Source organism: Podarcis filfolensis (assembly GCF_964270895.1).
Source record: "Podarcis filfolensis genome assembly, chromosome: 7".
NCBI classification, from domain to species: Eukaryota; Metazoa; Chordata; class Lepidosauria; order Squamata; family Lacertidae; genus Podarcis; species Podarcis filfolensis.
In genome coordinates, this window is record NC_139603.1 from 21,679,078 (window position 1) to 21,706,902 (window position 27,825).

General features: G+C 42.9%; 1 protein-coding gene across 1 annotated transcript in view; it reads right to left on the bottom strand.

Moving 5' to 3' along the window:
* CDH9 (cadherin 9) overlaps window positions 1-27,439 on the bottom strand; it is a 133,464-nt gene extending 106,025 nt beyond the window's left edge. Inside the window, exon 1 of the mRNA XM_083623836.1 lies at window positions 27,021-27,439. The gene's annotated coding sequence lies outside the window, so the exon portion shown is untranslated. The remainder of the gene's footprint in view (window positions 1-27,020) is intronic.
* Window positions 27,440-27,825: the final 386 nt, after the last annotated feature.

Here is a 27,825-nt window from a genome sequence, read left to right on the forward strand (position 1 = left end):
TAATCGATTACTGGGTATTGCTTTATTTTATATAAGTTGTTTATTTTAAAGTTATTGTGAATTTTTTTACATTGGATCAGATTGTTACTATTAATGTTTGATGTTTTATTATGTTTTTGTATGTATTCAAAGGTGCCTGGGGGAACCCAGCCAGATTGGGAGGAATAAATAAACATGTTGTTGTTGTTGTTGTTGTTGTTATTGTTGTTATACTTTTTTGAGCCAAGAACTATATTATAAAATTCAGAATCTGATGGATAATTAAATTCCAATCTGTGTAGTAGCTTGTGGGGTATGAAGTAGGCCACATCATTCAAGAGCCAGATGAACCAATATTTCTGCTCCATCCTTAGTGCACAGACCTGCATTTGTGTCACTTGCCCTTGTAAGCTGAGAATTAACGGCATGAGAAATAGGAACACACTGGGCATATATGTGGCTGCTCCTGCGGCATCACACATAAATAAATGGATGTGGAACAGAAAGTGACAGTATAAAATTGGGCAGCAAGGGACAGAATGAAGGCGTGCCTCAGTGCCTTGCGATGAGGCACGGATTCAAATCCCGTGGGGTACCTCATGGAGGAGCACCAGACAGGGCTCACAGTTCAGGAGTGAGGGATATCTCTGCATGCAAAGTCCCAGACTGAATCCATTGCATTTTTAGTTAGCAGAGATGGACAGACCTTTTTCTGAGGTCTTGGAGAACCTCTGTTAGTAAGGTGGTCAGCATAAAATAGCTTGATATGTCTACCTGGCCCAAGTTGATTCTAGCCACATAAACAGAATGCATACTGCAGTATCAGACCCTCCAAGCGTCCCTATTTCCCAGGGACAATCTGGATTTACAGAAGCCATCCCGGTTTCTGCTTTTCCTTAGGATGTCCCTATGTGCTCATAAGGGATGCGGGTGGCACTGTGGGTTAAACCACAGAGCCTAGGGGTTGCCGGTCAGAAGGTTGGCGGTTCAAATCCCCGCAACAGGGTGAGCTCCTGTTGCTCGGTCCCTGCTCCTGCCAATCTAGCAGTTTGAAAGCACATCAAGGTGCAAGTAGATAAATAGGTACCGCTCTGACGGGAAGGTAAACGGCATTTCCGTGCAGTGCTCTGGTTCGCCAGAAGCGCCTTAGTCATGCTGGCCACATGACCCAGAAGCTGTACGCCGGCTCCCTCGGCCAATAAAGCGAGATGAGCGCCGCAACCCCAGAGTCATCTGCGACTAGACCTAATGGTCAGGGGTCCCTTTACCTTTATGTGCTCTATAAGAGATCCTTGTCGCCCCCCCCCCAGTAACTCAGCAAAGCCCACATGCTGGTGGAATGTTTGCAAGGAGTCTAACTGCATAAAAACCCATTGAGGCCCAAGCCAAACGATCTACATCCAACATTAAACCTGAGAAGCAACTGCTATGTTTGCAGACCCTGAAAGTGCCCCTATTTTCCAGGGACAGTCCTGGATTTACAGAAACCATCCCGATTTCTGATGTGATCCCGGAATTTCTTGCTTTTCCTTGGGGGCATCCCTATTTTCATTGAAAAAATGTTGGAGGGTATGAAATTATGTGAACCCCCCCCCCCCAAGCCATGGAGATAAGTAACTATACAACCTTTAGAAGGCAACTGAAGGCAGACCTATATAGGGATTTTTATTTTAAAAAAAATGTTTAATGTTTTATTATATTTTTATATATGTTGGAAGCTACCTAGATTGGCTGGGGCAACCCGGTCAGATGGATTGTTATGATGATGATGATGATGATGATGATGATGATGATGATGATGATGATTTTCAGCATCACCACCACCACCCATGGAATAGGATGTCCCTATTTTCATCAGAGAAATGTTGGAGGGCATGCAATATAAAGTTCTTACATTTCCTTCTTTAATTTGGAGACCAACGGCAAGTGAACATTTCTCTGTCTTCCTTAAAATTCGACGCGGCTGTTTAAGTATGTCTTGGGAGCCTGCTTTTTCTGATCAGGACTTATGAGGATTTTCCTTTCATATATTTCTCTGTTGCTCCCACCACATTCTCGCTTGGGTATTAATATTCAGAAGGAGAAACGGCATTGCTGTTTTGCTTTGTAGTCATTTGCTTCTGAAGTGTCAACGTTCGTCTAAAGAGCCAATATTCTGAAGACACTTGATTAGGCATTCCATGTTGCAAATGTTCACATTTGCAACAAATCATTGTTTACCGATGGAATCTTGTAGAACATAAACCGCAGGGCTTTGTAGTGCTTGCTGAAAAGGCAGTGGTTCTTTAAGCTGCTCTGATCAATACATCTGACTGAATGTTTTTCATAAATAATTCTATAATCCATATGTTCATATTAGCTTAACGATAAATTTTCTCTGATCTCCCTTTGAATAATACAGAGCCCATTTAAGAGAGCCTGAATCCCTTCCCTTTCTGATTCTCCCTGTATTTATAGGCTTGGGCAATGTACACATTCCCGCCTTTGCTTTAAGAGGCCATGATTTTGACCTTGTATTTGTCTTACGGCTGCAGTCCCTACAAGGAATCAAAGCTGGATCTACATATACAGCAGAACGAAGCGGCAGTGTGCCAAGCTGGCATAAGTGCAAGGCTCCAGGCTCCATTTATTTCAGCAATGCACAACATTGGATTCTATGAGGTATACAATAATGTTACAAAAAGATCTTATATAGCAACCGCTTATTTCATTTATGTGCCACAAAGACCAAATCAGAAGGCCGCCTCAAACTCGTGTAAACTTGTGGAGAGACCTACTGGTTTAAGGACTCAAGTTATTCTTGTGTCTGAATTTCACATGTTGATCATACCCTCCACAAGGGTATCTCTGATAAAAATAAAGGTAAAGGGACCCCTGACCATTAGGTCCAGTCGTGGCCAACTCTGGGGTTTTGCTGATCAGAAGGTCGGCAGTTCGAATCCCTGCAATGGGGTGAGCTCCCATTGCTCGGTCCCTGCTCCTGCCAACCTAGCAGTTCAAAAGCACGTCAAAGTGCAAGTAGATAAATAGGCACCGCTCCAGCAGGAAGGTAAACGGCGTTTCCGTGCACTGCTCTGGTTTGCCAGAAGCGGCTTAGTAATGCTGGGCACATGACCGGGAAGCTGTACGCTGGCTCCATCAGCCAGTAAAGTGAGATGAGCACCGCAACCCCAGAGTCGTCTGAGGCTGGACCTAACGGTCAGGGGCCCCTTTACCTTTACCTTTAAAGTAGGGTGGGTGGTTGACCAAACCCTCTCCCTCCTGTGCTAGATTCCACCAACCCATCGTTTATATAAGGCAGCATTCAAAATGTGATTTATCTACCTGCTGGTTGGTTGGTTTGGCCAGGACTTCAGCACCTCATTCTACTGTTCCTGTAGAATGCTTCAGTCTCATTGAACTCAGTGGATCAACTTCTGCATTAAAGCAACACAACAGTATTTTTTTTTTTAAAAAAAAATCATTTCCTCAACTATTCCTCTATTACAGATTCTGCGAGCCCTATAGATTTCTTTGAAGACAAATTAATGAAGGAGTAGCTAGTCATAGCTAGTCAATGGTTATGAGCCACCCATGACAATTGTAGGGACCCTTCTTATTCACTGTATATTTTTGAGTTCCAGACGCTGGAAACAAAATGTGGGTGGCCCTTATGTCCCATATGTGAATTTCCCTGGAGCTTCTGGCTGGAGATGAAAGACTCAGTTTTGATGAACCTTGCTCTGATTTAACGAGTCAGTCCTTATGATCTTGTGGGAATGAAGCCTTAGTGGTTTTGCTTTTTTTGCAAAGGAAAGAAAACAACAACATTTGGTTGGCAAGGTTTCTTTCTTTTCTTTTTACCTTGTGAAATTTATTTCTTGGTTTAAAAGGTAACAAGGAAGCATCCGAGCATGTAACTATATAAACAAGCCTGAACAATATTCTTATACAGAAATGGATAGGATGACCCTATGGCAAGAGGAATATAAGGATGGTACTGGCATTAGCAGGGACGCGGGTGGCACTGTGGGTTAAACCACTGAGCCTAGGACTTGCCAATCAGAAGGTCGGCGGTTTGAATCCCCGTGACGGGGTGAGCTCCCGTTGCTCGGTCCCTGCTCCTGCCAACCTTGGATTTCAAAAGCACATCAAAGTGCAAAGTAGATAAATAGGTACCACTCCGGCGGGAAGGTAAACGGCATTTCCATGCGCTGCTCTGGTTCGCCAGAAGCAGCTTAGTCATGCTGGCCACATGACCCGGAAGCTGTATGCCGGCTCCCTCGGCCAATAAAGCAAGATGAGTGCCGCAACCCCAGAGTCGGCCATGACTGGACCTAATGGTCAAGGGTCCCTTTACCTTTACCTTACTGGCAGTAGCAACCCACTGAAAGCGTAAGAAGCCAGGTAGACTCTTTTGTAAAGACACTTTGAGTTGCCTGTGGCGAGAGAAGTTGTCTAATAAATTTAATAAATTATAGTACTAATCATCATCATTATCACTCATCTGTGGGCCTCTTGTTTGTCTCATTTGTATCATACCTACACTTTAAAGAATGTAACATAAGGAAGCAAAAACTGCATTCCTAATATTCCACATAAATTTGGGAATAAAGGTTATGATAAGGGCCAACTTAACTTGGATTTTTCACTACGGTGCCTCTACAAAGAATACTCCTGTGTGTGGACACCGTCCCCCTGCCTAATGAGCACTCACATTTTATATGTGGGTGCCCTTTGTGGGATCGCATGCAGGGCTACAGTTTCCAGGGAACTTACTAGAAATAGGGAGCTGGCTTGCTTCTCAGTGTTATTATTCGGAGGTTCATGCCCAGCCTCAGTAATCAAGTTTCTGGCTGGGTGGTGAAGCCAGCCCCAGTATGAATAGGGGGTAGAGCCGACAACAGCCAGACAGTCGACTCTGGAGATTCACCCTCCCTACTCTCCCTTTGTTTAATGTTTCTTGTTTGCAGGTTAACCTTTTTCTTCCTGTTTAGCGGGCGCTGCTGTGGTCTTTGACTGGTTGCTGTTGAAGGACCGGGAAGAAATTTTCCTGTCTTGGCAGGTTTTATCTTCCCCATAGCAGTTCATCATGGTTATGGCCTTGGGTGGAATCCTTTAGTCTTTTCTTCCCTATATGGGGGGGCATGAAGTGGTGACTCACCCCCCTGCAGTGGCGAATCCAGGGTCCCCCTCTTAAAGGGGTTATATATAAGGGTGTCACTGGCCATACACTGAAAGGTCGTCAGTGTACTCCTCTGCGTGTGAGGATATGGGCTTGGCTGCCTGCTACACTTACATCTCGCAGAGCACCCCCATATCCCATTTACCCTGATGAGCCCCAGTTCCCCCAGCTGGGGGGCTGGGAGGGATACACACCCAAGGCCTAAACCAAGGTCTTCCTACATGCGGAAGTTTAAATAAAGTTGTGGCCTAATTTTAATTCCATAACATGTGTCAGAGTCTTTATTGCTTTCTTGTGATCCCTGGGGGCTGGGGCTGTCACACCTGGTCACGCCATGTTCCAGAATGATGCTAGATCTGAGACCTTATGGAAGTTGCAAAATGGTGGCCTACATTGAGGACTCTCCTTCCTTGGAGGTTTTTAAGCAGACGTTGGATGGCCCTCCATCATGGATTCTTTAGCTGAGATTCCTGCATTTCAGGGAGTTGGACTAGATGATCCTTGAGATCCCTTCCAACTCTACAAATCTATGATTCCCTGACTCTCTGCAATGGAGAAGGCTGGGGAAGATCCCATGTGTTTCAAAATCCTGGAAAACCCGAAGATGCAAAAGCTTTCTCAGGTACAGGAGTCTTCTCAGCTGAACCATGCAGTGAGCTACAGGGATGGGAGTTGAGTTATTCTACTCAGGCATGCTCCCCACTGCTCACAGGCTTAAATAAGCCCTATTCAGAATGCCCAACGAAGGTTTCTTGCAGCAGCAGGAAAAAAAGGACTGCTGTGCCACTTCTAATTACAAGCCTCTCTGGAAGAAACTGTTGGAGAAATGCTGCGCTCCCTGGAGAAATTAGAAGAAATGTTTCCCCCAATTTCTCTGGCCACAGATAAGGTAGAGAATTTAGAGGCGCCATTTGCACACAGTTCTTGGTGGGATGCGTAGTCTTGGGGACTGTGCATTTGATACAGATCTCTGAAATGTTTCTTCTCATCCCGACCTGTGGACTGTCTTTAGCATATGCACCGCCGGGGTGCAAAGATCCACCCAGCGCCACAAATTTTGATGTAAGAGTTAATTTCGCGTGCACGGCACCATTGTGAATGACAAGTGCCGTCGTTGAGTTTGACAGGCGCCACCATTGTGAATGGCAAGTGCAACCGCTGGCATGGCGCGTCTTTGGTAAATGAGCTCACAAAGTCAAAAGTCCTTTAGTGAAACAGTAGGCATACATTTCGGTAATACCTAGTTATATATGTATTTTGTTTTTCTAGCTTTATCAAAATTGTTTATTGTTTCATTACAGGTGGATAGTTAAGAGGTTAGGCAGCTTCAGCGGCAGGTGCCTGGCACCCCCCAGAATTCAATGCCCGGGTGCCCCGCACCCCTTGCACCCCCGGGTAAAGACGGCCCTGACTGTATAGCCGCAAGTAAGGGCCTCCCTGCAGGTTGTATTTGGATTGAGTAATGCCAAAACTGTCTCTCATTGTGTTGTTTCTGGAATTTGTTTTTTCCTGGGGTTTGCTATGGCTTCTTCTTGTGATGTATCTTGATGTTTTCCAACATCAGAAGACTTGGAGCAAACGACCAGGTTTTTGGCATCCAATATGAGAGCTGGACTCTCAAAAGTGCTGAGCAGTGAGTGTTGTTTTAATTGAATCACCTTTGCTCGCATTTACAGAACAGTTCAGTTGGCTGGTAAATAGGAGAAGCACTGTTTTATTTATGCTCATGACACCTTTGAAAACCAGTCCTTAGGCATTCATGGAACACCAGGTGGGCTTATTAGAAAGATTCCCATTGAGTTCACGGCGTTTAATGCAGATCAGTCATTTTCAGTTTTTCTTCTTTTCTGTGCCTTAATTTACTCCCTCAGCATATATTTTTAATGTGCCGTTTAAGAAAAGCATGTTTGTGCAGGATACTATTATTGCTTAACATATTGCTTACGGATTATAAACTCCTGCAGGCTACGCAGAACAGATCAGTACGGGTATCAGCTAACTTTGGTTTATTGTACCATTCTGAATTGTTCAGCATGCCGCAGTAAATAGGCTCTTTTGTGGGGATCTAAAGTGTGGAACATCTTCCAAACAGATTCTGGTAGTAGAGTTCCAAAGTTGTTGTCAGAATCTCACCAAGCCAAGTGAGAGAGAGAGAGAGAGAGAGAGAGAGAGAGAGAGAGAGAGAGAGAAGGAGAGAGATGAATTGCAGAAGAAGCAAGCCTACTGATCCAATTTATCCTTCATTATCAACATCAAGTCAGACCCTGAAAATCTTCCTCAGGAGTAGTGGCTGTTATTGTTGTGTGGAAAAAGTGGAACAATCCATATATGCTGCTCTTAGTCCCTTGGAGTAGGTTCAATATTATTATTATTATTATTATTATTATTATTATTATTATTATTATTATTATTAATTTGTCCCCCAGCCACTCTGGGCAGCTTCCAACAAAGATTAAAAATACATTAAAATGTCACACATTAAAAACTTCCCTGAACATATGATCCGTGCTATTTTTCTAGAAAAAGATGTGCCAGAACTCACCATAAACCCTTGTTCTTTTATAATGGCAATGGCAAGCAACTGAGATGTTGGTTCCAGCTGAATTCCAGCTGAAAAAAAGCCCTGCGTGTGATGCTGCTGCTGGTGGTTTTGTGCTGACTCTGAAGTCAAATGCCCCCTTTCCAAAGAGGGTGAAGCTGGCAATTCAGAGTGGGAGAGGGAATGGCCCTCACAACACCCAACCGACAGGAATAAGAGTTTGTGGGGTGAGTACCCCTCTGGCTCAAGAACATAATGTTCTCCCACATTTGACACCCAGGACAGTTCCCCTCCTCCTTCAGAGCTAACAACCACTAAAAACTGGCTGCGCCCTTCTAAATGCAGTAGTAACTCTTAGTGGAGGTGGAGCTTGCTGCCATTTAAGGCTCAGTTTGAAGATAGCTGCTGTAGCAACATCTGACTTCTATTTTCATGTCTCCAGGATGTTCTCTATATAGTGGTGACCAACATAGCCGTGCCCCCAGTTCTCACAACAGAACGTGTTTTGCTGCACTGATTCAGCTATCTCAAGCTCACCATTTCATTTCTCACAGTGACCAACCAGCTAGCTCTCAGTAAAGATCAGGTTTGTTTGTTTGTTTGAGTAACAATGTTCAAGAAAGTAAAATGCTGCAAAATGCAATTACTCCAGCTTCTAATCCATGGTGACAGTCTCCATTTTAGGCTGTCCCATTGGTTCCTCCCTCCCCCAACACTGATTTTGTGATAGCAGCAACCAATTCCACACTTGTCTGGGATGCACTGATTATGTCCTGTTTTGCTGCCAGCTACACTCACTTTGCTGGAGTCTTAGATCTAATCTTTATTAGCTTTCTGCATCATTGGTGTACATATATCCACACCCCTTTACAGATTGATTGATTATGAAAGAATTTGTTCCTCCCCTTCTCCCCATTTGCAAATGGGCCTTGTCATGTTTAGTGTCAAGATCAATGCAGCCATAGAGCTTTTTGTGCTACGAATGTGGAATGCAAGAACCCAGTGCAAATGTTAATGGCTAGCAGGCATGCCAAGTGGCGGGGGCTTAAGAGTCTTCACACACACACACACACACACACACACACACCATATTTTTCAATGGGGGGCTGGGCACCCCCCAAATCCTGGGGCCCCGCTCTGCCTCCTTCTTCCCTCCCAATGTGACAAGGGGAAGAGGAGGCCCTCCGTGTTTCCCATTCCCCACCCAGTGCACGAGCGACAGCATCATGGCCGCAGGACACCTGCACACCCTGGCCTGGTGCATGAACACTTGTGTACTTGGTGGGGGACGGGATGCATCATGTGACATGTAACGTGACACATCACATGATGCACCCGCAATGTGGGGGGCAAGTCGGCACCATTGATGGCTAGACTGATATTGACAGTAGATGGAGCTAAAAGAGTATTGATGTGTATACGCTGATGTTTAATTCACCATGTTTTCCATGTGTGTTCCAATGAATGAAACATGATACTCTTCTGCCATTCTTTAAGCACATTTTTTTCTCCGGCTTAATTTTGGAGCGGCTTTTCTCCAGATTCCTTTGCTACATGCTAAGAAATTTTATCAGAGGGAATAGCCACCCCTCATTGTTATGTAAATTATTATAACCTTGTTGTTCATGTCCTGTGTCAAAAACACTATCTACAGAAACTATCACTAGCCCTATCAACAGATGGGCATCATGTTTACTGAAGGAAATATAGACAAACAGTGAGAGTCACCACAATAATACTGAAACAAGTGTTGTACAGGTATGTCAGTACCCATTAATTCCTTGAAACCCTTCCTGTATACATTTTTGCAGATAAAGATAACTGAGCCCATTCATTGGAAAAGAAATGAAAATATGAGCATCACTTTTAAACAAAATGCAGACAGTGCATGTGGCTTTTAAACATACTTCTATTACCGTTGTTTGGCAGGCAAAATTATATGGCAAGGTGGTGACTCTGTGGACAACAGACTGGATCAGGCCTACCAAGCTTTTTCAGGTGATCTGTGAAGCCCCGAGCCAATTTGGTACTTTCCAAAGGCACCTCTTCCTGACCTTGCAAAAGCTCCTTTTCTTCTTGTGCGTTGCCACTGCTAGTTCAGAGGTGCCCAGGAAGAGAAAGGAGCACAAGGTCAGGAAGTGGCACCTTTGGAAGTTATAGGTAAAAGGTAAAGGTAAAGGACCCCTGGACTGTTATGTCCAGTCAGCGGTGACTATGGGTTACAACACCCATCTCACTTCAGGCCGAGGGAGCTGGTGTTTGTCCACAGACAGCTCTCCAGGTCATGTGGCCAGCATGACTAAACTGCTTCTGGCGCAACAGGACACCATGCCGATTGCCAGAGCGCAAGGAAGCACCATTTACCTCTGTGCTGTAGCAGTACCTATTTATCTACTTGCACTGGTGTGCTTTCGAACTGCTAGGTTGGCAGAAGCTGGGCCAGAGCAACGGGAGTTCAACCTGTCACATGGATTTGAACTGTCAACCTTCCAGTCAGCAAGCCTGAGAGGCTCAGTGGTTTAGACCACAGCACTATGCACTCCCCCTTTGGGAGGTATATGCATCACACTACAGTGTGAGTGAATACAAGTGTATGACTGCATGCATGCATTTGATTGATTGATTGATTGATTGATTGATTCAGTTTATATCTTACCATTTCTCCTGACTTAGGAACATATTTGTGTGTGAGAGAGCGAAAGAGAAAGTTGTGTGGCTGCATGCTTGACGAGTGTATAAACTGTTTGTGTAGGTTTGTGTGCTGTATATGAGGTGCAGCCGTTAAGCTAAAAAATACTAGCTACCCTGGTATATGGAATGTTTTGTAGATATCACTCTGTGTGTGTGTGTGTGTGTGTGTGTGTGTGTGAGAGAGAGAGAGAGAGAGAGAGAGAGAGAGAGAGAGAGAGAGAATCACAGTTCTTGTAGTTTCAAAGAATCATAGAATATTAGAGTTGGAAGGGAAGGGATTCCTAGAGTCATCTAGTCCAACCCCCTGCAGTGAGTGCTATCCTTAAGCTGAGTGATGCCATCTTTCAAAGGCACATCAAAATGTGAGTAAATATGAACATCGTGCTCAGGGTGTAACGCCAGCCTTCTCTGCCATTAAGTGATAGGTGTATTGATTGAAAAGAATAATAAGGATGGCCCATTATAGGATACTCACTGGAACGAATCCCTCATTTCATCGATTGTTGCTAAGATGTGCACATTTCTTATGCCGTCACAACGAGCACTTTGCTACAATCTCTTTTGAAATTCAGGATTCCTTTTACTGCCTGCTAAGTGCCCAGGCTGACTAGCATGAAATTTAATTTGTGCTAATCAACTTGAGGTGAGGGGAGCAGAAAATTAATGGGTCTCATTTTATGTTACATTTTTACGGCAACCTCTCCCCAATTATTTCCCTTAATAAAACAGAATATGTTTTGTATTGGAGCCTTTCTATACTTCACAAACCGATAATTTAAACACTAATTGTGCGGTGGAGGAGAAAGCCACATAGCTGTTGCGCTTCCCGGTGATAACTCTGAGAGAAGTGCTCTGTTGCCTAAGTCGGCTGCAAGCGCATTTATAGCATTGTTTACCTCATAAAGCTGTAGGTGTTTACTGGTGGGAGGGAACATCCTCAAATGCTCGTGGTTCTTGCTTTTTTAATAATAATAAAAACACCATAAAGAATCCTACTAGATGAAACCAAAACTGCCTCTGGCTCATCACTACATCGCAAGCAGCTAGCAGTTCAATACCTTTGGGAAACTAGCAAGCAGAACATGGAAGCAAAAATCTTTTTCTGTTGCTTGTCTCCTCCTGCATCTGATATTCAAATGTATATTACCACTGAACAGGGAGGTGCATTCAACTACGAAAACTAAAACCTATTACTATATCCCTTCTAAAAGAAATATTATTTTTTTAGAGAGATGGATTAGAAACTACAGTGGTACCTCGGGCTACATATGCTTCAGGTTACATACACTTCAGGTTACACACTCCGCTAACCCAGAAATAGTGCTTCAGGTTAAGAACTTTGCTTCAGGATAAGAACAGAAATCGGGCTCTGGCGGCGCGGCAGCAGCAGGAGGCCCCATTAGCTAAAGTGGTGCTTCAGGTTAAGAACAGTTTCAGGTTAAGAACGGACCTCCGGAATGAATGAAGTACTTAACCTGAGGTACCACTGTATCTGAGTTAGTCACCATGGCATGCCCTCCAAAAAATTTCTGACGGAAATAAGGACGTCCTATCCAGTCGCGTACCTGGGGGGTGACAGCATGCCAGAGCCCAAGGAGATGCCCAAGTCCAGGTGCCCCAGAACATGGCATGTCGTTCCCCAAAGCATCACGACCTGGGGCTGTGCTTACAGGGCACTGAGCTGCTGCGTCGTCCCCAGCTGCCAGAGGGCAGCTGAAAAGGATGCAGCTGGCACTCGCTGGCCCTACAATCTGAGCTGGGCCCGCAGCACACCTGATCTACTGTTTCTCTCCCTGCCCCCTGTGTGCACCTGTCCCAGGTGCCCAAGCGGCTAGCTACGCCACTGGTCCTAACATACCCTCCAATATTTCTCTGGTGAACATTGGGATGTCCTAAGGAAAAGCTGGGATATTAGGGGATCAAATCAGAAATGTCTTCTGTAAATCCAGGACTATCCCTTGAAAATAGGGACACTTGGAGGGTCTGCTTTTGTGGCGGTGGGTTCCAGAACTTTATCATGTGTTTTGTGAGGGAAAACTTTGTTTTCTGTGTCCTGATTGCCATACACTAATTTGGCTGTTGATCCTGGCTTGCATAGCAATTGCATGTGCTCGCCCCCACTATGGCTACATGGTACCATACAGTAAGAGGGCATTGTCCATTGTGTCCTCTTTAAGTAGGCCAAATTTGTGTGACACCCAGGATTGCTCCCTCAGTCCTGTCTATGAACTCTGAGGAGGACTAGCACTGACGATTTCTTTGTGAGTATCTGGAATTGACGGTATCTTTCCTGTGAACTCTGTAACTGTTCTCCCTCCTACTTGGTCCTTTAGTGAAAAGCAAGCCTTGGTGCCCAGTTGCAGCAGGAATGCCCTCAAACGAAGAAGGAAGGGGCTGAGTCTTCCTTATTAGGGCCAAACATTCAGGGAAAGTGTGGGTCATCTTTTGTACACCCTGCTGAGTTGAAAACAAAGTAGCCTTTCAATTCTACCCTAAGCACCACAAACTGTTTTCATTAGCAGATGCCACAGGACCATTGCACTTCCCTGACCCCATTGTGCTCATTAACATGGGAAAGGGCAAGTCTGAAACAGCCAGAATAAAAGCTCAGGTCCATGTGAGTGAGAGAGTTTGCCTGTCTTCCCTTTTTGTTCATTGTTGTGTACAATTGTGCACTGTATTACAACACTTGGAAGGCTAGCCTGTCATCCCACAACATATTATTTCTGATCTGTGGTTTGCCTTGCAGGAAGTAGCAATCTGTCAGTGTTGTAGGCAACATTTATCCACTGAAAATAGGCATGTCCTATTCAATAATAATAATAATAATAATAATAATAATAATAATAATAATAATAATTTTATTATTTATACCCCACCCATCTGACTGGGTTGCCTCAGCCACTCTGGGCAGCTTCCAACATATATAAAAACATAATAAAACATTAAAAACCTTCCCTATACAGGATTGCCTTCAGACGGCTCAAGGGTCAGATAACTCCATACTCTCCAACATAAAAGAATAAATTGTGTGCACAAACTGTAGCCCAAACTGAATTAACATAATTATTGACATTTTTTTGTTTTTGTTTTTAAATACACATTTTGAAACATACACATGTTTTCTGTGCCAGTAATCTTGCACATAGCAGTAATGTGTAAATCCACACAAAAGTAGATCCAATTTTATGAATTTTCACTTCAGAGTAAGACACACATTAAGTTTAGTGTGCATAAGATTGTTGTTATTTAGTCGTTTAGCTGTGTCTGACTCTTTGTGACCCCATGGACCAGAGCACACCAGGCACTCCTGACTTCCACTGCCTCCCGCAGTTTGATCAAACTTATGTTAGTAGTTTTGAGAACACTGTCCAACCATCTCATCCTCTGTCATCCCCTTCTCCTTGTGCCCTCAATCTTTCCTAACCTCAGGGTCTTTTCCAGGAAGTCTTCTCTTCTCATGTGGTGGCCAAAGTATTGGTGCCTCAGCTTCAGGATCTGTCCTTCCAGTGAGCACTCAGGGCTGATTTCCTTCAGTATGGATACGTTTGATCTTCTTGCAGTCCATGGGACTCTCAAGAATCTCCTCCAGCACCATAATTCAAAAGCATCAATTCTTCGGTGCTCAGCCTTCTTTATGGTCCAGCTCTCACTTCCATATATCACTACTCAGAAAACCATAGCTTTAACTATATGGGCCTTTGTCGGCAAGGTGACGTCCCTACTTTTTAAGATGCTGTCTAGTTTTCTCAACACTGTTCTCCCAAGAAGAAGGTGTCTTTTCATTTTGTGACTGCTGTCACCATCTGCAGTGATCATGGAGTCCAAGAAAGTAAAATCTCTCACTGCCTCCATTTCTTCCCCTTCTCAGTTTATTTATTAGGGGTCTCCTCTTCACAGTTTTGAAAGCTGTGACAAGTGTGCCAAGTCACCAGGGTTTAAATTGAGTGAAGTCAGAAACTTAGCAACCTTACCACCACCAATTTTCATAATGCTACCATGTTTAAATGAAGCTGACATCAGAAGTCTGGAGGCATCAGGAGTGAGAACTTCATCATTGGCAAGTTTGAGGTGTACTGACATTAAAATAAATGAAGTTAGAAAGCTGGTGTGATGGGAAATCAAGGTATAGCAGGACGGTGCCAAAGGCAAACAGTGGAGAAGATGCTAAAGGGAAGAATGCAAGGACAGCCAAGGTCTGAAGGATCTATAGGTTGACACTGGGTTATATATGGACGAGACATTGTGTGTGCACTGCTAGAGATGAATCAAATCAGGGTTGAGACATCTAGGGTTGCCATATGTCTAAAAGTAAAAACCAGGACATAAATAAACCCTATCACAGAAAGGCCAACTAACTGAATAGTTCTGGCACATTCTCCTACAGGTAGAATTTAGGGGAAATGCCCTCATCCATTCCATACATACTTTGATTTTATTTTAATATATGTGCTCCTAAACCTAAGGTATATCTGGTCTGTTACAATAATTATGGGGTAAGGTGGGGGAGAAGTATCCTGGGATGTAATTCTAATGTTGTATTCCCGGAGGTGGCCTATATATTTCGAAACAATGTGGGTTTTTTCTTTCTTTCTTATTTTCATTTGGGTTTTTGGTCGTGTGTGGTTTTGGATTCATTTTCAATGTCTCCAAAGGTTCCATTGTTATGAAATGGTGTGAATAGCAGAGAGGAGTTTATAGCATTACGGTAACTCACACGGTTTTGGGATTATAACATGAAAAGGGAAGGATAGTTCATGGGGTTTAAATGTTAGCGCAGGGAGTCCATAACACAATCTCTACATTATTAAGTAGTGTAGCATATTTTATAAGCACTGAACTCCTTTTCTTTATTTGCTGCTGGAAATAAGCCCTAAATTGAATCATGTATTATCTTTCTAAGGAAGTAAGTACTGCTATCTAAAGCTAAAAGAAACCCCAGTTTGGGGAGGAACCAATTTTACTTGAGCTGCACCAAATATTCACAAGATTTGCTTCTCTATGCAAAAAAGTAGCCTTTCAAGGCTGTTTGAAAACCCACCCTCTATTTTCGAGGTCTTTCATTTTGAAATTTTACTATTAAATGACCTGATATGCTTCTGCCTCTTTAAGCCTTCTTCAGTGTGTCATTCCAACCAGCCCAGGGTCAAAGAGTGAACACAAAGCTCTTATGGTACCACATAGATCATCAGAGTTGGCTATATGATTATGTCACTGAGGCCAAGCTATTTCCTCCCTTTGCTCTCACTCAGGGACTTATCTGTTTTGGCAAATATATACCAGGGGTTCTCAAACTTTTTAAACAGGGGGCCAGTTCACTGTCCCTCAGACACTGTCGGGGGCTGGACGGGAAGTTTTGGAGAGTGGGCTGGTGTGCTTGTGGGAGCTAGGCACCTTGGAAGCCAGGAGCCTGCAGGAGCTGGCCGAGAGCGGCATGCACTGCCCTGTGCACCTCTTCAAGAGAACAGAGACAGAGACAAGGACAAGCTGGTGCCTCACCTGCGGCTACCACCCTGTGCAGGTGTTTCTGCCCCTTTGTCCTCCTGCTCCCTGGAGATGAAGGCTGCTGCCTGGGCCACTTGGCCACCGGCCTCATCGTCCTCCACCAACATGTTGGCCGCCAATGGAAGCATGGCAGCAGCCCCACCGAGCTCTAGCCTGGGCCGACTGTCCTCCACCAGGAATACTGCTGCCGCCCCCCTCATGGGGACACAGAGTGGCAGCAGCCACAGGAGCACCAGGGTGGCGGCGTGGAGGAAGAGGCCAAGCGGTGGCAGCTCTGCCAATCAAATACCATGCCTGGTTTACCTCAGTGTGGCACAGCATTTGATTGGCTGGCAGAGATGTCCCTGTGCTGCACTGAGGTAAACCAAGTGCGGCATTTAATTGGCAGAGACGTCCCCACGCTGAGGTAAACCAGGCATGGTGTTTGATTGGCAGAGCCGCCGCCGCTCGGCCTCTTCCCCCCATTGCCAATCTCCAGGAGTCTTGGTTTCACAGAGGGTTCTTAAATGGCTGGGCAGGCTGAATTTTGAACCCTGGTGGGCCTGATCTGGCCCGGGCGGCGTAGTTTGCCTACCCCTAATCTACACTGAAGACAGAAGTGCTCTAGTCCACTAAACGACTAAACAACAACAAATCTACACAGTTCTGAGCTGGCTGACACAGTTCTACTGGCTTTTGGTACCTATGTTCCTGGTTTTTATATATTGTATGTTAAATTGCTGCAACCTGGGATCTTCAGGGTGAAGGACAAGAAAGAACTGGAAATGGATCTTACAAATAAATAAATAAATAAATAAATAAATAAATAAATAAATAAATAACTCCTTGTTGATCAGGTTTTGCTGCCTGCCACTGCAGTGTAACAACATATTCATGCCAATCCAGCTCTCATGATGCATAATTGCACATGACTACATGGGATGGAATGTACATACATGGAGTGCTCATATGCATGCTCATCCCATTAGAAGCATTGCACCAATGATATTTGGATGTATACATACGGAGGTTATCCATTCATGATGTTCTACTTTTAGCTTGATGTAAACATACATCCACAGTCAGTGCCAATTGGTGAACCAAGGGGGAGAAGTCTGTTCTCCCTGTTTCAGAAACAGGTGGGCTTTCCTTCTTCTCTCCAACATCCATGCATTTGTCTGTATCCTTTCCTGTGTATGTGTGTGTAGGGGAGAGTGAGGGTTTTTCTGTTTTGCTTTTTGCTTATTCTTGGGAATTGTATTTTGTTTGCTGAAAATCTGTATGTGTGGTTGAACTATATGTTGTAGACTCTGGATGCCGATAAACAGGTAGGATTATTGGTGTGGGTGAAGTAATTTTGGGCAGGTGTAAATAGGCTTGGGATCTTGATAGGTATTATTCTATGTATGAAAATAATAATAATAATAATAATAATAATAATAATAATCACTTTTTAACATCCCCCAAAGGTTTAGTGAAATATTTCAGAAGTTATTTATTTAAAAAAAATTATAGAGTGATAAATACAATAAAAATAAAAAATCTACAAGCGGTTTACATAAAGTGGTGGAAAATATTTAAATTTAACCATGATTTCACTAGTGTGCTTTTAAATAATGCTTGCAATAAATGGTTTTTCGCTCTATAAGAAGTTTTATCCATCTTCCCCAAAATGCAGAATTTACTGCCATGTTTGTTGTTGTTTTCCCTGTTCTTACTACTTCTTTTTAAACTCATGTCTTCCTCGTCTAAGACATTTACCATTTGTCACATGTAGAGTACAGAAGGGACTAAGGAAATGAATTAACCATACTCATCAGGTTTTAGAGCACAGGACAACATGAATGTCACTTTATTTTCATTTTCAAACGCTAATAAAGCAATCAGGCACATTTACGTCTCATAGATTGACACGGAATGACAAGATGCATTATTCATGAGTAGGAAATGCAGGCTTGTTGGCGGTTTGTTACCTGTGCAATTGATTTCCATTTTCAAAATGAATAGAAATGCATATTTGTTGTTTATCACCGATAGAAATGCCAGAAAGTCTGGTAGCATACATAATGAGGAGTGCTTTTCCTGTTAATCATAAATAGGATACTTAGACTTTTTCTCTCATCAAAGATGGTTTGATATGCAATAACATCTTAATGTTCCAACATAACATCCTACTTTCCCAAGTTTCCATAATAGTGTAATGCAACAAAGTAATAGAACTCAGAATGAAACTATGTAAAAAGGAGTAGACTACAGTGTCAATCGATGGCTGACTGTTGGAAGGAAGAACATTTAGAGTGGTACTCAGCTAGGTCCACTGAAATCAATAGTCCTAACTTAAAGGTAAAGGTAAAGGTACCCCTGACCATTAGGTCCAGTCGCAGACGACTCTGGGGTTGTGCGCTCATTTCGCTCTATAGGCCGAGGGAGCCGGCGTTTGTCCGCAGACAGCTTTCGGGTCATGCAGCCAGCATGACTAAGATGCTTCTGGCGAACCAGAACAGAGCATGGAAACACCATTTACCTTCCCACCAGAGCGGTACCTATTTATCTACTTGCACTTTGACATACTTTCTAACTGCTAGGTGGGCAGGAGCTGGGACTGAACAATGGGAGCTCACCCCGCCGTGGGGATTCGAACCGCCGACCTTCTGATCCGCAAACCCAAGAGGCTCAGTGGTTTAGACCACAGCGCCACCCGCGTCCCAGCCCTAACTTAGTTAAGTTCATTAATTTAATTGGGTTTAAGCTGAGTAAAAATTAGTTGAATTGCCACCCTTATGTCCCCTCCCATGGTGTCCATAACATCTTTTTTTTACTTTCTCCCAAATGAGTGAAAGGTTTTCATTTCTTGTTTTTTGGGGAACCAATGACTTTAGGGTGATGTCACCACAGATGAAAACCTGCCCACCAGGTAGTATGACTTCACTGAGGAGATCACATAAGAGGCTTAGCATGTCCCTTCCTCTCCTTATGGCAACTACAGGTTTGGGGAGGTGGGTGTGACTAGGTCTGAACTTTCTTTCTCCCCAAACTAGAAGCTATGTTTAGGAGTGGGGAGAAGGAAATGAGACAATGTTGGTGGCCTTCCCTTGTTTTGCCCAACCCTAATATAGCTCCTGTGAGCCTCTGTTGCAGGAGGCTTACCACATCCTCAGAATCTAGAGGTTGAATTTGATTTGGGAAATACGTTGTAGGTTTAGTTTTGGAAAATTGGGCCCAGATGACTCAGGCAATGTCCTCTATAGGAAATCTGATAGGCATGCAAAAGAGTGAAGCTGAAACTTCTCCCCACTCCATGGCAGTCAGTTATAAACTTTGAAGGGGGAAGAGTTAACTCCCCACCTTAACATTTGCTGAAGAGTTTAAGAAAATTGCACTCTTAGTAGCAGAAAAATTAAATTCCAGTCCCTTGATCTATCAACACTGAAAGTTCTAAGGATTTGGTGCACTCCGGAAACAATACCAAAAACATTCATCCAATGTTTACTACACCGGTTTTCACAGAAACTTCTAACTGGTTTCACCACTCAATTTGTGTTCCTGAACAGCAGGCATCTTTCTTTTAATTAAAAAAAAAAGAATTGTTTTTGGTTTTCTAAAAATAAAATAACAAATTGCTTCTTTGTAATGTCTTGTCTACGTTGCTCACCACTCTGTCTCTCGGCTGCTGGCTTGTCTTTGCATATCGTATGTTCCTGCCCAGCAGAAGCTGTACTGTGGCCTTGGAATATTTTATACTCCTAAGTCCCTCTATTGTTGCCTGGTGGATGTCCTAGCATGGCCTGGGATGCCTATTCTCTCACTCTGGTTTAATCTACCTTATGGGGTCCTCACTGCAAGATCACATTCACCCGGGGCTATACCAGCTGCATTGGCTCCCGGTGGAGTACAGGATCAGGTTTAAGGTGCTGGTTTTAACCTTTAAAGCCCTATACGGCCTAGGACCCTTGTACCTACGGGACCGCTTCTCCGGGTATGTCCCACAGAGGAACTTACGGTCTTCAAACAAAAACATCTTGGAGGTCCCAGGCCACAGAGAGGTTAGGCTTGCCTCAACCAGAGCCAGGGCTTTTTCGGCTGTGGCTCCGATTTGGTGGAATGCTCTGCCACAAGAGATTAGGGCCCTGCGGGATTGACATCTTTCCGCAGGGCCTGCAAGACAGAGCTGTTCCGCCAAGCCTTTGGCCAGGGCATAGCCTGACTCCCTCCTTTCGTAATCTTCACAGAACTCTAGCCCAATGGTTGCTATCAATTTGATTTGAAGTGATTTTTTAATGAAATGATTTTAGAATGTTGTATTATTTTATTGTTGTTAGCCGCTCTGAGCCTGGCCTCAGCTGGGGAGGGCGGGATATAAATAAAAATTTATTTATTTATTTATTTATTTATTTATTTATTTATTTACCATTGAAGATTTCATAGATTCATAGAATTGTCGAGTTGGAAGGGGGTCTGAGGGACATCTTGTTCACCTTGCAGTGCAGAAATCCTGCCCACAGCTTGGACCACCAACCTCTGGTTAATAGCCAGATACCGACCCATTGTACCAGGGTACAATAGTACATCTAGTACTATACAATAGTACAATAGTACCATTGTACTATTTATCTCCCCCTCCCCCCCTCTTCTTTCATTTTAGCAAACTAAAGCTAAGTAAGTATATATCTCATGCCTTCTTTCATCATTTCTGGGTTGTTGTTGTTGTTGTTGTTCACTGCTCTCCACAGTTTCTCCTTTCCCTTCACTCTGCAGTCTCTCTTATTTAGGTGCCCTTGAATATGGGTAGTTTCCCCAATCTCCTCTTGAACAGACTACAGTAAATTGACTGTAAAGTCATGTGTTATTTTCTCTTATTAAATTCCTTTTTATTGTTGTTAAGTTCCCAAATCTCAGCTCAGCCTCCCATTCCTGGGAATCTTACAGAAATGCTCCAGTATCTGGACGCCAGGTTATACACGCTGTGCTCCCATTCATTTGGCAATTCTTTTAGTTCCTGAGCCAGCTCCACTTTACTGAAATTAGCCAGGGGCTGCAGATAAAAGAGTTTCCCTAAATACTAGGGTCATCGGTAGTTCCTGAAGGGAATATTCCCCCCACATGGAAGGGTGTTCAAGTTGAAATGCGTCTTAGAGGCTCATGTCTTTGAGCAGTATGGGAAACAATGGCGACAAATGGGAAGAATATAAATGATTCCCACAGGGAACAGCTCTACTCTCAAAACTGCGAATCTCATGTTAAAGGGACCCTCAATAATTGGTCTTAACACTCCAAAATGCACGTGTTTTATAGCATTTCTGAAGGCCTTGTGAGTGTTGGAAACATTGGACCAGTAGCTTGGTTGTAGGGTTCATTCTCAATCCCTGGCATTTCTAATTAAAGGCATCTCAGGTAGTAGGGTTGGGAAAGATCTCAGCTTGAGATCTTTGGGAAGTTAAACAGAGTAAATACTGTAGATGGATCAATGGCCAGACTCAGGAGAAATCAATTCATACATTTCTCTTTTGAGCATGCAAGCAAACCTATGTTGTCTATAATTTTTAATGTTAAGTTGCCTAGAGACTTGCCATGCGTAGGTGAATCATAAATGTTGTTAACAATAATGACAATAGTACTCACCATCATAATCTGAGCATGTAAACAAATCTATATTAATTATAGCTTTGAATCTGAAGTCACCCAGTGCCTTGTGTTGCGTAGGTGACTCTCAAAGTTGTTGATGGTGGTGATGATACTAATGCTAATAATATAACGATGGCATCTGGTTTCTCGTGAGTTTTTAAAATAAATAAATAAATAAACAAATAGCAAATGGTTGGAGTCTTGAAGGCTTCGGGTTTTCTGGGGAGAAGCAGAATTGATATAGAATTGATATTGTCATGTGTTGGGTATTGCCCTCCAGGCTTGCTTTTGCATCTCTGCAGCACTTCCTCCACATGGGTAGGATATTAGAAAAGTCACCTTAAGAACCTACCTACATTTGCTTGAGGATAATTAACTGGCAAGTGGTTTGACAGGGGTGTTGAGATTTCTGTTGAAGATCCTTAGCTCCACTCACCATTCCCAACATTCCCTTTGGTGAAAGAATGTCTATTAAAGCACTTTAAGGCTATGGTATAGATGTGCCTTGTGCCTGTTTGGATGGAACCTGTTTGGATGGATCCTGTAAAAAGCTACTTAGAATTTTCCACTTCATGGAGAGGGGAAGATCTTAAAGATCCAACGAGACAGCATGATTTTGCTCTCAAAATTGGTATTTGTTTTAAAAGTGGAAGCATAAGCTGACATGTTGTTAAACCACTGATTATTCCAGTGTTCCGTCTGTTCAAATTTATGAGTCATTTCCCCTTGCTTCCTTTTCTATTCCCCTTTTGCAAGAATCTGAACATTAGTCTCCTAAAAATGACTTGCGAGCACCAGATATCATTATTCATGATCAAATATTTGTGTATCTCTAGGCAGCATTTACACCAAGCACCTGCTGTAAGTCACATAACTTCAAAAGAAGCTCTTGAATAGGTAGAAAAACCCCGCATGTGGATTTCAATAGTTCATCTCTGCAGTTCTCCCTTCTGTGTTTCTTCCTCTGTGCACATTTTCATAAATGTCAGGACGATAGCATTGCATCCCCCTCTATGCTTATTAGAGCTTGATTTTCTGTTAGCTCCAGTTCCTCCCACCCCTGCATGCTCTGGGATAATTCTGATATTCTGCCTTTTGTGTATGTCTCTAACCATGTTTCCCCTTCCACTGAGATGTTGCCAGTGCATAAGACCACTTATGGGGGTTGGGGGAATCATCAGAAAGAAATAAGAACATGAAATAATGGGCTAAGTACCAATGAAAGCAAATGTTTTAGTATGTCAGTAGCAAATTTGTTATGGGCCATGCCATAGCAAGTTACTTGTAGAAAAGCTTAAAAGGTAATATGATTTGCATTAGTTACTCATTTCCTACACCCTCCACAAAGGAAATTATTGGTTTATTGAAGTGTGGTAACTAACAATAGCAATGTGAGATATGACCCAGGAAATCTCAGGGTTAATTTTCTTTTCAGCTGTGATTTCCTTAGATTGTCTTAGGACAGGCATAGGTAATCTGATTCCTTCAAGATACTACTGCAGTACAACTCCAACCATCCCCAGCCAGCACAGCTGATGGTCAGGAATGATGGAATATGTAGTCCAACAATATATTGATGGTATAGTGTTGGCTACCCCTGCCTTCAGATTATCTGCCTATGATGTGAGAATAGTCCTGAGCAACCTGACAGAGGTTGTCTGAAAGCTTACTGACAATGGATTGTACCCAACTAAGTTCTACTTATTGGACTTATGTTAACCTATGTTAATCATGCTCATTAATTTCAGTGGGACTGTTCTGTATATGACTAGCACTGGAAACAACCCAACGTACGCAAAATGATTTAAATGGTTATATATTACTCAATTATTTCATTTAAGTCAGTTCAAAAGTGGGAGGACACAGAACACTCATAAGTGATCTCCGCCATCAAGCTTTCTGAAAAATCAAGAAAAGGAGTGAGAAGAATGACAGACAATTCTATGGCAGATATAGCTCACCACTAAAATGGTGGTAAATTTGCAATATAGAATCATCTAATGTTCATGAATTAATTAATCTTCTTATCTGGCAGAATCTGAGAATCAAGAAGCATGACTAGCGGATCTTAATTGCTTTGATTAATGTTGGTGAATCTCATTTTATTATACTTGGCATCAATTCCGTCCTGAGTTCATAGCGATATTAGCATTTGTGACCACAAAGCTATCTTTATATGAACTGGGTGGGCCAGCCAAGGTAACAATCTGGTCTGTTTCAAGGGATGCAGCCCACTTGCAACACAAAGTTTCACTGTCTGGCATAAAGTACAATATTTTAAATGATAATAATATTACATAGCAAATGGGGTACTTTCAAATATGACTTAGAATATGCTAAAATGAGACATGGTGGGATCTCTTTTGGAGAATTTTGGGCAGGTATCTGCCACGGATGTGTTTAATATAGAATAGTCAGTATTCTGTCTTGGGTTCAGCTTGGTTCAGTATCAATGTGAATTTGCACTTCTCAAAACAGTATGTGAACTAAAATGCAGCTGACCTTCAATAGTTACTCAGATTTTGTGATGCAGATCTCCAATCTAAAGAAGCGTAGAAAAATGTGTGCATATTGGGGAGAAGAGTGCACAGAAATGCATATATTAGTAGAACCAACATTCAAAGATGCATATTGGGCAAAATTGCTTGCAAAAATGTGTCTCTTGGGAGAAGTGCACACAAACATGCTGATACTTTTTCATGAGAACTTTGTTTTTTTTTTTAACTGACACAAAAATGCAGGGAGCTGAACTCAATACCAGCAAAATGAGAAACTGAAAGAATCTGAAATTGACAGATCCATTCATCCCTAGACATTCTTACGGGGTACAGGTATACATGATGCAACTGAATAGCTTTCCGTACCAAGCTACTAGGTGGATGAGTGATGTGTACTCTTCATTCCTATGCCAGATTATGTTAAATTTCTTTCTCTCTCACCCACAAGCTGATCTAATTTACTCCTGTATTACACCTCCCTGAGTAACCAATTAAGTATGTTACATTGCTTTTGGAAACTTAGTCTGATGAGGGCATCCAAATCCCTGTAACCCAGCTGTTATCCTGAAATCATTGGCATTTTATTGGTCAATGAAGCTGGCAAGAAATATACATACTTTCTGCCTTGAAAATATGGCTTAAAATGAGAACTATGGAGGATTTATTCTGCTTTTATCTCCTCTTTAAATTTGTGCAGGCTACCATCTCTTCTTGACAACATAAAACAGTTCTACAGACTCTCTTTTGTCACTTTTGGCTAAATTCAGATTTACTACCTTGCTGCACACATATCTAGGGGAGAAGGGGGAAAACATCAACACCTGGTTTTCTGTATACTGTTGCCACATTGTACTAATGTATTCTGCCTTCTTTAAAATTAAGACTGCTTATTCTATTCTAGCCTTGATTAATTTGCTGCTGTTATTATGGCCATCTGACTAAATGGCATGCATACTTCTATATAAAGTTTCAGATTATTCGTAACAAAACTTAGCAGTAACCAATCTCATCCTTGAATCCACATTGGTTGGTTGTCAATTGCAATATGAACCCAGTGCATACCTCTACAGGTGTATTTCCCAAAATCATTACAAAATTCCTCATTTAAGAGGTGGGATATCCTCCCAACCCCCAACCCACAAAAAGAAAACTTTCTGTAGGATATCATCCACATCCTGAGAAAGTGATTTGCTTTAGGAATCACCACTAGAAATCATGAGGAAATCATTCAGTGGAATGGCCATCATCTTTCATCTGTGGATCAGAATATACCTTAGTATGTGAACCCAATTGAAAGTAATGCAGTGTGTATATAGACCATCCATATTCAGATGCACATCTGATCTACACTTGCAGATCTTGCCATAGCTGTGGAAGCTGTGGGCTTGGGAAGTGATGTGTTAGATTTGTATTTACATGAATACTTAATAATCTTACTAGCTTAGGTTTTAGAAAGTTGCAAAATTTATTTATTGGACTTGTATACCACCCCTCATCTGGAGATCTTGGGGTGGTTCACAGCACCAAAATACAAAACAAGAACACAAAATACATAATAAAAACAAGAGCAGCAACAAAACAAACCCGTAGCCCCCCTTCCACAAACACATCTCACAAAATCTGCCATCCTTGCCAGTCAATAATAATTAGCAAATATTATTAGAATCTTGCTCCTAAATGAAGAAAGGTATGCAAACTTTCAGCATAAATTATGCTCCTCCTCCCCCGCCCAAGTTCTGTTATGAAGACCTGAAATTCCTGTATCCTGTGCAAAAAAAGCTTTGGGATGTGATCTTAGCCCCTTCCTCAACTTCATCAGCAGTCTGGTCCTTCCCTTGTTGTCCAAACTTCTCTGGCACAAATGAAAATTATCCCAACCCAGTCCCTTGTTCAATTCTATCCTGAGCCATTATTTAAAACTGCCTGCCAGGGGATGAATGACTACAGTACACAGACTGCCCATACAATTGCAAAGGTTATTGATTTCCTTTACAGTTCACATCCATCATTCTTTGCCCAAGACCTGGATGTTTTGTGAAATTGGAGAGATGCCATCGTGTAGTTTCTTGCATGTGTAATTGAAAAGAAAAAAAGGAAAGGAAAATAAAAACTGGTGGTGGGAGAATGGTCAACTAATTGCCTTTTCAGATGACTAAGATTGTCCCCATGTATCCTTGATTCAGATCCATGTATCAGAAAAAGGATGAGGTTGGAGTTTGCTGGGGAACTGTGGCTGGGTATTCCACCCACACCAGCTTTTGTGGCTTTACCTTTAATGCACATATCCCTATCTGTGCTCAGAAAGGCTGCAGAAGAGCTCTGTGATGCTTGAAAGCTTCAACCCTGATCAACAATGCAACTCAAGCTGATAAAAGACATTTTGCCTTTTCTGTTATGTGACCAAGATGAGAATCCTGGCAGGCAAATCAGCTGTGTGTCAGTTTCACCTCTTTGCTTCCAACATTGCGTGAAATACTGATTTTCCTTTTTTGCCCTTTGAAATGCATTCATCTGCTGTACAAATTAATGATTTCAACCCACTCGCTGTCTATCCATTTTTCCTGAGTTCTGCACAGATCTTTTTAAAATGGAGAGGGGATAAAAAAACAACACAGGCTCACTGAATGGGGATTTAATGCTCCTTCCCTGAAGAGGAGAGCAAATGTTTCTGATGTAGAAATACTGAATGCAAGAAATAAAGTGTGTGAATTAATTGAAAGCGGGGGCGGGGGGTACCCTGCTGTGCAGAACTACTCCGAATACAGCAGCCTTCCTGTTTGCAAACTTACTATTCAAATGAACCCCGAGCATATGGGGGGAGGAGAATAGAAACACACCTTTGACTTCAACTTTCAGCAACATATCTGTTTGCCATCTACTTCGCAGCTCTCACTCATATATCTTTATTTCTCTCCTCCCCCCCCTACTCCCCCCAAAAGAGGAAGATGAAATCAAGCATTATATTTATAAGCATAGCCTCTAATCTCCCTTGCAGTGAAAGCATGTTTGTGAATCCAGAGATCATAGAAGCAAAACAACTCACCTTTCTCTCTCCAGTGAAAGTGACGGCAGCTTTGCTTAGTGCTGCGCTGGTCCGCAGCCTCTCTGGTGCCTTCTTCGTCTCTGCTGCGCGTTAGCAGTTAGCTCCAGTGATCTCTCTCTGTACTCAGGGCTTTCTCTCCCTCTGCATCACTTTTAACTTAGGCAGCTTGGAAACCGAAGCCAAAGGTACCCTCTATCTGATTGGTTTCCGTTCAGCACCCCCTGATTAATAAGAAACGTCCCTCACACATGGAGAGCAGATTGCTGCTGATGAGGCTGCAGTCAGTGCTCAATGTGAGGAGGCTTTGGGAACGAGTCAGGAAGGTGTGGAGGCGAGATGCGAGTGTTTGGAGAGGGAGGGTGAAATTTGGATGTGCCAAACACAGTGATTTGCAAGTGAATGGAGGAGGAGGGCACAGAGAGGAGAACTCTGACAAGGACTCCCCTTACAGAAGAAAGCGCCTCTGTGCTTCAAGCCTCACTCACCCAGTCCCAATTTGTATGTTCAGCCCTCTTCCTGGAAACAAGAGGCAGTCATGTCTGCAGCCTGTAAATCAGCCAGACACAAGATTTTTATTACCCTGGCCACCTTGCATTGCAATTCAGTGCCAACTGGGAACTCGGAATTGCCCTATGCAACCGATGGGTTGAGAGACCTCCACATTTCATAAAAGTAAAGTTGAGGCTCCTCACTTACCCTACCACCACCACCACCTTAAAAAAAGGCATTAGACTTGACAACATGGACATGCGCTTCTGAGGGGAAATCCTTCCCAAAGATGCTCTCGGGGGCAAGTGATCGGGGT